At 47.6% G+C, this 9,298-nt stretch overlaps 1 long non-coding RNA gene across 3 annotated transcripts; it reads left to right on the top strand.

Moving 5' to 3' along the window:
• The first annotated feature begins 263 nt into the window (after positions 1 to 263).
• LOC106048397 (uncharacterized) lies at positions 264 to 3,639 on the top strand. 3 transcript variants are annotated; one of them, XR_010826749.1, is made up of 6 exons: positions 264 to 937; positions 1,018 to 1,124; positions 1,630 to 1,774; positions 1,916 to 2,053; positions 2,341 to 2,724; positions 2,824 to 3,639. It is a non-coding gene; the product is annotated as an uncharacterized lncRNA (long non-coding RNA). The 3 variants fall into 3 exon arrangements; XR_001214164.3 differs by having other exon boundaries at positions 1,916 to 2,724; XR_010826750.1 differs by lacking the exon at positions 1,630 to 1,774 and having other exon boundaries at positions 1,916 to 2,724.
• The last annotated feature ends 5,659 nt before the right edge of the window (positions 3,640 to 9,298 follow it).

Raw genomic sequence — 9,298 nt, 5'->3', positions numbered from 1 at the left:
CGGCAGAAGGTCCCTTGTTTTTGAAGGAGGGCTTGTGTGCCTTTGGTTGAAGATGTAACTCATGGAGGTTTCCACAGCCTGCAGAGTTCATGATGCTGTTTCGTGCTCACTGGAGATATGGCCACTGAGCCAGAAGGCATTTTAAAGAGGTAAAATAGCATCCTTGTCTGATTGGTGATGCATTTTGCAAAATAGCCATATCGTCTGGACAGGAAGAGAAAAACCCCAAAGCAGTCCCAAACAACAGTCCTGTAAGCAGCACATTGTGAAGACAATGCTATTTATAACTCTTAATTCTTTGACAATTTCAAGAAAAAAAATATAAAATAAATCATGTGCTGTCTTGTTCTTCAAGTTACCCAAATTTTTATCCAACAGTAGAACCTCACTCTTCAAGGACCTGAACCTGCATAACCCAAACCCAGCAGCAGTGGATGCCAGCAGGAGAAGCACCTCGGTCATGTTTTGGAAGTGCAAACAGCAGCACAGCCTGTGCAGAATCAGACTTGGGCTGGTGCTGGGACCTCACTCTGCTCCCACTGACGTCAGGCAGAAGCGCCCGGGGAGTTTGCTGGAGCAGAGTTAGAAACACCCTTGCTGGTGTGAATTAGGTTATAGCATAGTCCCAGGAGGAAGGGGGAATTCATTAAACCACCACCACATGTGGAGTGAGGTTATAATTGATTTTAAGTGAGTGCAGCTGACAAGCTGAAAATATATCTTCCCCTCCAAAGAATTTTTATTCTTTCAGCTCTGCCTTGCCACAGCCTTCCAATACCACAGATGTACTTGTAGGCAATGGTTTGGTATTGGCATGAGCTTTTCCCAGTAGCGATACAGAGCAGACTGAGGCACTATCAATTATAGCAAGCTATTTAAAGAAAGATGCTGCTTTTCCATTGCTCTGCTCTTTGCGCCTGTTCCCACTCTGTGGGAGGTAAGCAGCATTTTCCAGCTTTTGCATTAAAGCTTTCTTTTCTGTTTAGTTTCATGTTGCTTCACTGTTGGTTTATTTAGGAGTAGCCTAATGAAAAACCGCACCAGCTCCAAGCAAGCAACATAAATTCAACTCCTGGACCTGCAGGATCGCCCTTTGGAGACACTCTTCAGATTCAGATATACAGGCAAGTCCTACAGTTTAACATCAGGTTGCTGAATGTGTATGCCCTTGGCCAGTTTGGGCGATGTGTTTTAGCATAACCGAGCTCTGATCTCAGGAAAGCCACAGTGATTATCCTTGCTCAGCTGCCACTGAGGAGCCCAGCTTGCCTTGATGATGTTCTTGGATCTCTGAGCCCAACCAGCATTGAATTGCTCTTTGTTTGCTTTAGCTTTGATCCCAGCAAAGCAAGGTGGCACAACTACATCAAAACTTTAAACCTGGATGATGGTGCCAAATCCCCCTCTTCTCTGTGCTCCGGGTACCATCACGTAGGTCCTTTCTTATGGGAGAGCCCAGCTAGGAGCAGGAGGCCCTTCCTGTGGCAACCCAGAGAACCTCCTCCAAACTGGCTCCTCCCACCACTTCCACCCTGACTGCTAGGGAGAGAGAAACTTCCTCCCCAAGATGAAAAACATCCTTTTGTGGTCACTGCAGTATTTTTTGTTGTTGCTGTTGTTGTTTTTAAGGGTTGTGAAATACTCCCACTGAAACCTACTTGTGTGTGTCGGGTGGAGGATGCACCAAAAAGTCAAGCCAAACAAACCAAACCCATTGCAATGCCCCTCCTCCTGTGACTGCCTCAGCCTCGCTGATGCTGGGGAGAATTTTCAGGTGGGATGGGTTCCCCTTGCTGTGGTTTAGGGCTCATCTCCCCGTGAAGCTCTTGCTGAGCCAAGCAGGGTGCAGATCCTGCATTCTCTTTGTTATTCTGTAAAACAGCTGTTTATTTCTGCTTAATCCCTTTCTAAACAGATATGCTTAAATCAGAAAAGTTTGGTGTTATGCCAGCCCATGCAAGAAGCTGTCCTGAATCATATCTCCAGGCAGATGGACTCTTGTGGGGCTTGTAAAATGCTGAGCACCTTCCTGGCAGAGTCTCAGTGAATAAAAGTGAGTAAAAAATTGGCCCAACCTACAGAGGAAGGGGGATCTTGGCCCGGCTTTCTCCCAGCAGTGCTGCAGCAGTGCCATGGCAAAGGGCTTGCAGCTGAACTGAGGGAGGAAAGAAGAAGAAGAAAAAAAAGTGTCCTCAATATTTAGACTGATGAAGTAAGAGAAGTGTTTTTCTGAAGAGGACAGCCCCACAGAGTATTTCTGTGCATCGGGCAATTGCATGTGTTTCCACTGCTGGTTGAGGTGTCCAGTGCCCAGATCCAGCCTGGGTTCTCTTCTCCTAGGGCAAGTGTCTCCTGGCAGCTGGAACAGCTTGTTTGCCCAGAAGTCGCAGGGAGGCTGGGAGAGATAAACACCTATGCAACCGATGCTGCCTGCATAAGCAGGGACCTGCTGTGTTGGGACTGCTGGAGGCTCAGCCAGGGCTAAATCCTCAGCTGCAAGGACCATGGTGGAGCATCAGGAGGGGTCACAGCTCCATGGGGGACATCAGAGACCTCTCCCCAGCTTGGGGTTAAAGCTTTGCTGTTGCCTTGACCATGTGAAAGCAAGGCCAAACCTGGTCTGACCCAGTTCCTAGATGGGTGACTGTTTGAAACAGTCACCTGGATACCATGTTATCCCTGAGCAGAACATCAGTCTGTAGCAATTTGGATCCACAACTGCAGGTACAGTTGAAATTTTAAAGAGTCTGGCAGTAAGGTGACGCTTTAATTAAATCTTTTTTTCCTTTTCTCCCTCCCTTCCTGTCTTCCTTTCTTTCACAGGTCAAGAACCTCATGAATTTCCCCCAATAAAACAAATGTACGGCAAAATCAGAACTTTGGGTTACCTCTTTGAAGCAGAGTTGTTGAAGGCTGACTGTGAGCTGTGGTAGGGCAGCCAGCATGCAAATGGGAGGCTCTGCTGCAGAGCAGGATCCCCACAAGGCAGCAAGGCCTGTTGGAGCTGATGGAGGAGAACTCCTCAACATGTCAGTATTGGTTTGGGTGGCTGCCAGGGCAGGGCTGGGAGAAGGAGGGACTGGTGAACCACAGGTATCATGGATTGCAGATTGCAGATGTCCACAGATGAACCACAGGTATCATGGATTGCAGATGTCAGGTCTGGAGAGAAGTGTACACATGTGCAACCAGCAGATTCATGTGCATGCATGCATTTGTACCAGAGTGGGAAGCCTGTCTCCAACCTTGTATATACACACTCCTTGAACACAAGAGTGAATGCACACCTGCCTGTACACACACAAAGCAACCCCTCCAGGCACAACCACCCTGTTCATCCCTGCCTGGTCCCAGTTGCATTTTTCCGCCTTCCCCTTTGCACAGTCTCACAGACATGTCTGTGTCTGTTAGCTGGGCTGGGAATCCCTGGTCCAGTTGCAGTCCTGTCAAGCCTTTGCCACTGGAGAGTCCTGGAGGGGAACATTTAGAGGAAATAAGACTGGAAGGCCTTTCTGGCAGTGAGGGCTAAGTGCTGGCAGGAGGAGAGAGAACGTGGACAGGTCTCTGCTTACTTCCAGCAGTACTGAAATATCAGGAGGATACCTGTGTCAGCTGTAGACGTGGCACCATGCCCTGCTGCCCTGACCCTGCTGATTTCCTCCAAAATGGCCCTCCTAGCTGCTGGGGTTTTACACCTCCCCAAGGGAAAACAACCATCTGCAGACATTTCCTGGCCATCTCGTGTACTTCCAGGAGGGATGTCTTTGCCTGGCAAGTGTTTGACACCATGCAGAGGGGATGCTTGTATATCCAGGATGTTCCAGAACTCAGACCCAATGCAGGCACCAAAAATAAGAGAAGACAAAAATAATTTCAAATAAAGCTTGACTCTTAAAAGCAATAAGTAACCTTGAGCAGATGCTGGCTTGCTCTTAATCTAATTATTTATCAGCAGGCCTGTGCAGTGCTGGGAGGAAAGACACACCAACCCCATCTTGTTGGAAAATGGGGCTTCAGCTTCTTCTGGCTTTTGGGTTCCAGCTGTGCCCCAAATTCAGTAGAGCTCTCCAGAAACATGATGTCTGCAGGCAGGTCAGCAGCATGGGTGAGCTCCCTATCCAAGGGCATGCTCTACAACCTGAGGGTACTGGTTGTGACCTGCCTCGTGCATGGTTCAAAGCACTTGGATGGTGACATTTAGCTCTAAAGTATAAGGTCTTGAATTTCTTTGGCCCAAAGCTGCTGCAGTGTTTTCTTTTTGAGTTCTGTGGTGCAGGCTCTTGGGGAAAAGCCTCCTACAGTCCAGCATGCTCATTTTACAGCCTCTTTCCCTGTCCAGAGTATTGCAGGGCTTTGCGCCCTGGCCAGGACGTGGCTTATGGGATGCCACAGCCTCTGGGGTACCCCAAAGGCAGAGCAAGCTGGACTGTCTGCCTGTCCACCCCACTGTGCCTGAGGAGAAACCTCTCGGGAGGTGGTTGAACAGAGCAGGCTTTGGTCTCCTTGCAGCAGACCAGCAGGCTTTGGTCTCCTTGGTCTCCTTCAGGCTATTTGGCCACATGGACCTGCTGCAAGAGGCTCAACTGAGCTTCACTGTCAGCATCCCAAGCAAGTGGCCACTGTTGGGTCTCAGGTCACAGCATCTCTGGACAGCAGTAGGAAAGCTGACAGAAGGCAAGCCCTGTCCACTCACTGTGATGGCAGTTAAAGTATTTCTGGAGGAGCGCCCTTTCCAGAGTAAATTGTTGGCAACCATGCACTAATTCTCTTTTCATAAACAAAGCAAAGGAGATAAAAGCAGCAGTCTCGTCTGCCTCCACCTTCTCCCTCTAGCACAGTGCCTCGTGCCCTTGCACACCCAGTCCCGCATCTGGAGCTCATTGTGCACAGCTGCTGGGAGGAGGCAGATGGGAACCAGCTGAGTCTCCCTCCACACTGCCACCAGGTCCAAGTATGGTCCTCATGAGGGAATGTGTGAACAGTGCCCCACTTGGGTCAGGGGCCTTGGTTCAGATTGATGGTGGCAGCTGAAGCATTGAAAAGCTGGGTGGTTCAGTCAACCTGTAAGCAGAAAAGTGAATGCAATGCACTGCCAAGGTGGCTGCAGTCTATTTGTAACAGCCAGAACAGCCTCAGATTTGCTCTGTCCCATTCCTCCCTCTCAACCAGCAGTGGCCAAGTGCTCATAAACATCCTGTTTGGGAGATCTTGTGTGTGCCCTGAATTTTGTCTTATCCCTAATGCAAACCTGTCATGGGCAACATGACCAGGGTGTTTCTCTCAGACGCTGCAATGGTGTGGTCAACTTGGGAGCTGAAACCTTAAGCTTCGGTTTTGGGAAGTTATTAGGAAGGCTGATTTGAACTTTTTGCAGTCAATGGTCATTGCAGTTGGATATCTCCACACAGGAAGATTTTAGTGGGGGGAAAAAAAACATACGACCACAATGGAAATGTTTGCATTTTCCCTTTGCAAGAGAAACATTTTCCACTTGGGGACTGGAAGTCACTTCTGTTTAGAAACTTGAGGACAGTACAGTACAATGTGAAAATAAACAGCAAAGTAGCCCAAGTCACTGCAGCCTAAAATGAAACATTGCCAAATAAATTAAACAGAGCCTCCTGATTGGCCCAAACTGAGATCCTGAGAACTGGAATAGACACCTTAACTGATTCCGGGCTCCACCAAAGCTTTTTCAGGGCATCGCCCAGGGGATTCTGCCACTGTTCTGGGGCACGATATCTGGGGGGGGGGGGGGGGGGGGGAGGGAACCATGGTGCTCACTTGGACTTGTCAACCCTGTAGAGAAATGGTGTTTTAACCAAGTCTGAATATAACAGATGGCAGCTGGGAGCTGGTCTCTCCTGGCATGGGATTGTGCCTGCCCAGACCCAGCTCCCCTAATCACTCCTGCCTCATCAGGGTTTGTTCTGTGCTTTCCTGACAAGCCATAGCTAGGGTGCTGGTTTTCATTAGCTGAAGGCAGGTGGTTCACTGCTTCATTCCCTCTTCCATCCTTAGGAAAGGTTCAAGGAAATAACTTGAGTCGAGCACACTCTGGGAACTCCTAAATGGTCCTCTCTGCAGGAGTCAAATTTTAGAGTAGTGTGTCCTGGGTTACTCTTTGCAATCTGAGACCTGCGGTACTTCAGCTACACCTTTACTTGTTTATCTAGATTCCCTCTGAAACCAGAGATGTGTCACTAGCATGGTCCCCACTATAATTCGATTAGTTACGTTTTCAGTGACTTGCCTATTACATTTTCTCATTCTAGTCCCTCCTTTTGCCTTTTCTTGGAAAAAACAGATATTGTGCATACGAGGGGTCATTGCCGAATCTTATTTCTTCTGGCAACCCAAGTGTGCAGCTGGAGACCTGGATTCAACTGCAAGCAGGCCATCTCCAGGGTACAGTCCAGCCTTTTCAAAGGATGCTTTGCAAGGGTGTGTCCAGCATCTGGTAAAACCCAATCTTCTTCTTCTCCATTTTAGGCTGTTTTCTTATATGTGGGTAGCTGTGACTTGTCTTTGCAATCCCACCCCACCCGCAAAACACTTGGGATCCTGACTGCACAGTGGCTAAAGTAGAGCCACTGGGTGTGAAAGAGCTTGGGGAGCTAGTGGGAGCTGCACATGCTGCCGTGGAAGAGATGGTGAGTTGGTGCTGGAGGTAACCTCTAGTAACCTCACCCACTCCACAGACTGACAGTGCGTCCACCCATCAGCCCATAAGTGGTACCTGGACCCACATCCAAACCTCAACTATAAAAGGAACGACTGTGTTTTTTCCCTTCCTTGCATGCTAAATGATTTTCATCTGTTGGCTTTTCTTTCTTTCTTTCTTTTTCTTTCTTTCTTTTTCTTTCTTTCTTTCTTTCTTTCTTTCTTTCTTTCTTTCTTTCTTTCTTTCTTTCTTTCTTTCTTTCTTTCTTTCTTTTTCTTTTTTCTCTTTTTTCTTTCTCTTTCTTTCTTTCTTTCTTTCTTTCTTTCTTTCTTTCTTTCTTTCTTTCTTTCTTTCTTTTTTCTTTTTTCTTTTTTTTTTTTTTTTCCACAGAACCACAGCAGACAAATGACAAATCACCCTTAATCCACCTGAACTGCTAAATCTCTTGGTAATCCCTCTTCAGCACATCTCCTATGCTGCTCCCCTACAACAGACCTTCTTGGTACCATTAATCAGTGACTCTGGCTCCCGCCTGCCTCATGGTACGTGCCTATGCAGGGAGACTCTCTCATTTATAAAACTTGGGGACCTCCCACAGTTTCCCATTCCCCGTGACCTTGGCGAAGGGGTCAGTGCACAGAATAAACCGGTTGAGAGGGAAGGTCCTAATATTTATATGGGAAGCCATTAGCAGGCAATATCTTATCTACCTTCTGTTTTGAAGTGGAGGCTGAGGGCGATAGCATTGGAGCTGCCTCTGAATGCCCTGACATGCTCTGTTTTGCCATCCACGCTCACAGTTGGGTTATAGCATGTTCTTATTGTTGCAGGAAGAGAGTGATGGGTGCAGGAGGATTTCAGAGAGGGAAAAAAAAAAAAAGAGAGAAAAAAAAAAAAGAGCTCAGATCCCTAACTGCTGAATTTTAAAGCCACACAAAAGCTCCCAAATCTATCCTGATACCTCCTCGGACAATGTGTTTTAGCCAGCTGGTCCCTGTGTGGATGATGTCCTGTTCTACAATGAGGCAGGCCTAGCTGGAGGATGGAGTGATCTTTCCTGGTCTTAGAACATATTAACCTATGAAATAGCTGTAGTCTTGTGATCTCTCCTGAGCCTTCCCCAGATGTTGAGCATAGCTTTGAATGCAGAGGTGGTCAAATATTTTCTCCAGCAGAAAATGTCATGGAGAGTCTTTGGCAGTGAAGAAGAAAATGAAGATGAATGTGAAGATCCAGCAGTGGTGAGGTTCCTGCAGGACTTTTCATGTGAGAGGAGAGGCAGTGACTCCCTGAGAAGACAGGCACATAGGGCATGGAGGACCAGCAGGCATGCGGATGCTGGGTAGGTAGAATATCTAAACTGCAGCAATATTGCACACTGCTTTTCTGTAGGAAATGTGGCAAAAACCAAACCAGAACCAAGCTGAAGAATGAGGCAGAGGGATTCCAAATTCCCTGATATTTTACTTGTTAAATCTTCAGGAAAAAGAACCCTCTGCTCCTAGGCTGCTGTGTAGCTGTGGATATAACTTCATAGTACCCTTTTATCCAGTCTGTATCCTCATATGATGCTGAGAGTCCAGGTTGGGCTGGGAATGGGAACAGAAGCTTAGACATAATGAGACTCATTGGAAGCAGCAAAGTCGTTGGCATTGGGTTACCTCCAGTCTGCAGATTCATGGTAGCTGGGGTCAAAAACCACCAGTAATATCCAGGCAAAGGCTGGAAAAGTCTGCAAGAGTGAGGGAAAACCGACCTCACCACGTAGTTCACCAGTCTGAGAAAAGCGAATTCCCAGAGCCAAGAGAATGGTTGCTCCTCCTTTCCACTCCTTTCTGAAAGCCCAGCATGGGATGGTTTCACATGGAACAGAAGAAATCCATTTTCTAAACCAGAAAGTTGCCTCTTGGCAGCGTTCTGATTACATGTATGCGTTTAAAAATCAGGCTGTCCTGCACCCATGAGGGATGTTTCTATGTTCCTGTGTAGCTTTTGTTCTAGTTAAGTATCCGGATCTGTCTATTTGAATTGTTTGTACCAAGATGGATTTCTGAGGTGTTACTATTTGTAGTTGCTGAAATTCTACCCTGACACCATCACATGCTGATTACTAAATGCTGAGAAATGTAGGATCTTGGCTCTTAACCTGGGAAAGACACTTGATGACTTCAAGGAACAGGCAGGCCGGGGACCGATCAGGGGGAGGCGGTACACCACATGTTGGCCTGCTGCTGAACCAGGGAAGGAAGCATAAATTGTCAGAGAGAACACAGGGTTTTGCCTAAGTTACAGATGCCCATTTGCTGGATGGGCCAGGTCAAACATGAGTTCGTTGATGTGATAAACCAGGGCTCTGTTCATGTAACTGGGGAAGGGCCTGGTGTGGAGTAGCTGCACAGGGAAATAATCTTCATGTGGGCCAAATCTGATTCTTTGTGCACCCAGAAAGATGCTGGAGACACACAGCATGTCTTGTTCCCAAAGCTGGTGGGAAACGCCCCTCATTTCCTCCCAAGAAGGATGCTGGAGCCTTTCAGCACCACATGTGAACATGGCCCAGGCAAGCGGGGACATTGTCACTGGCATCTGGCATGGTTCAACTCTGAGTGCAGCACAAACAGTTGTTGTTTTGTT

Source organism: Anser cygnoides, chromosome 27 (assembly GCF_040182565.1).
Source record: "Anser cygnoides isolate HZ-2024a breed goose chromosome 27, Taihu_goose_T2T_genome, whole genome shotgun sequence".
NCBI classification, from domain to species: domain Eukaryota; kingdom Metazoa; phylum Chordata; class Aves; order Anseriformes; family Anatidae; genus Anser; species Anser cygnoides.
This window is presented reverse-complemented; position numbering and strand designations above follow the sequence as displayed.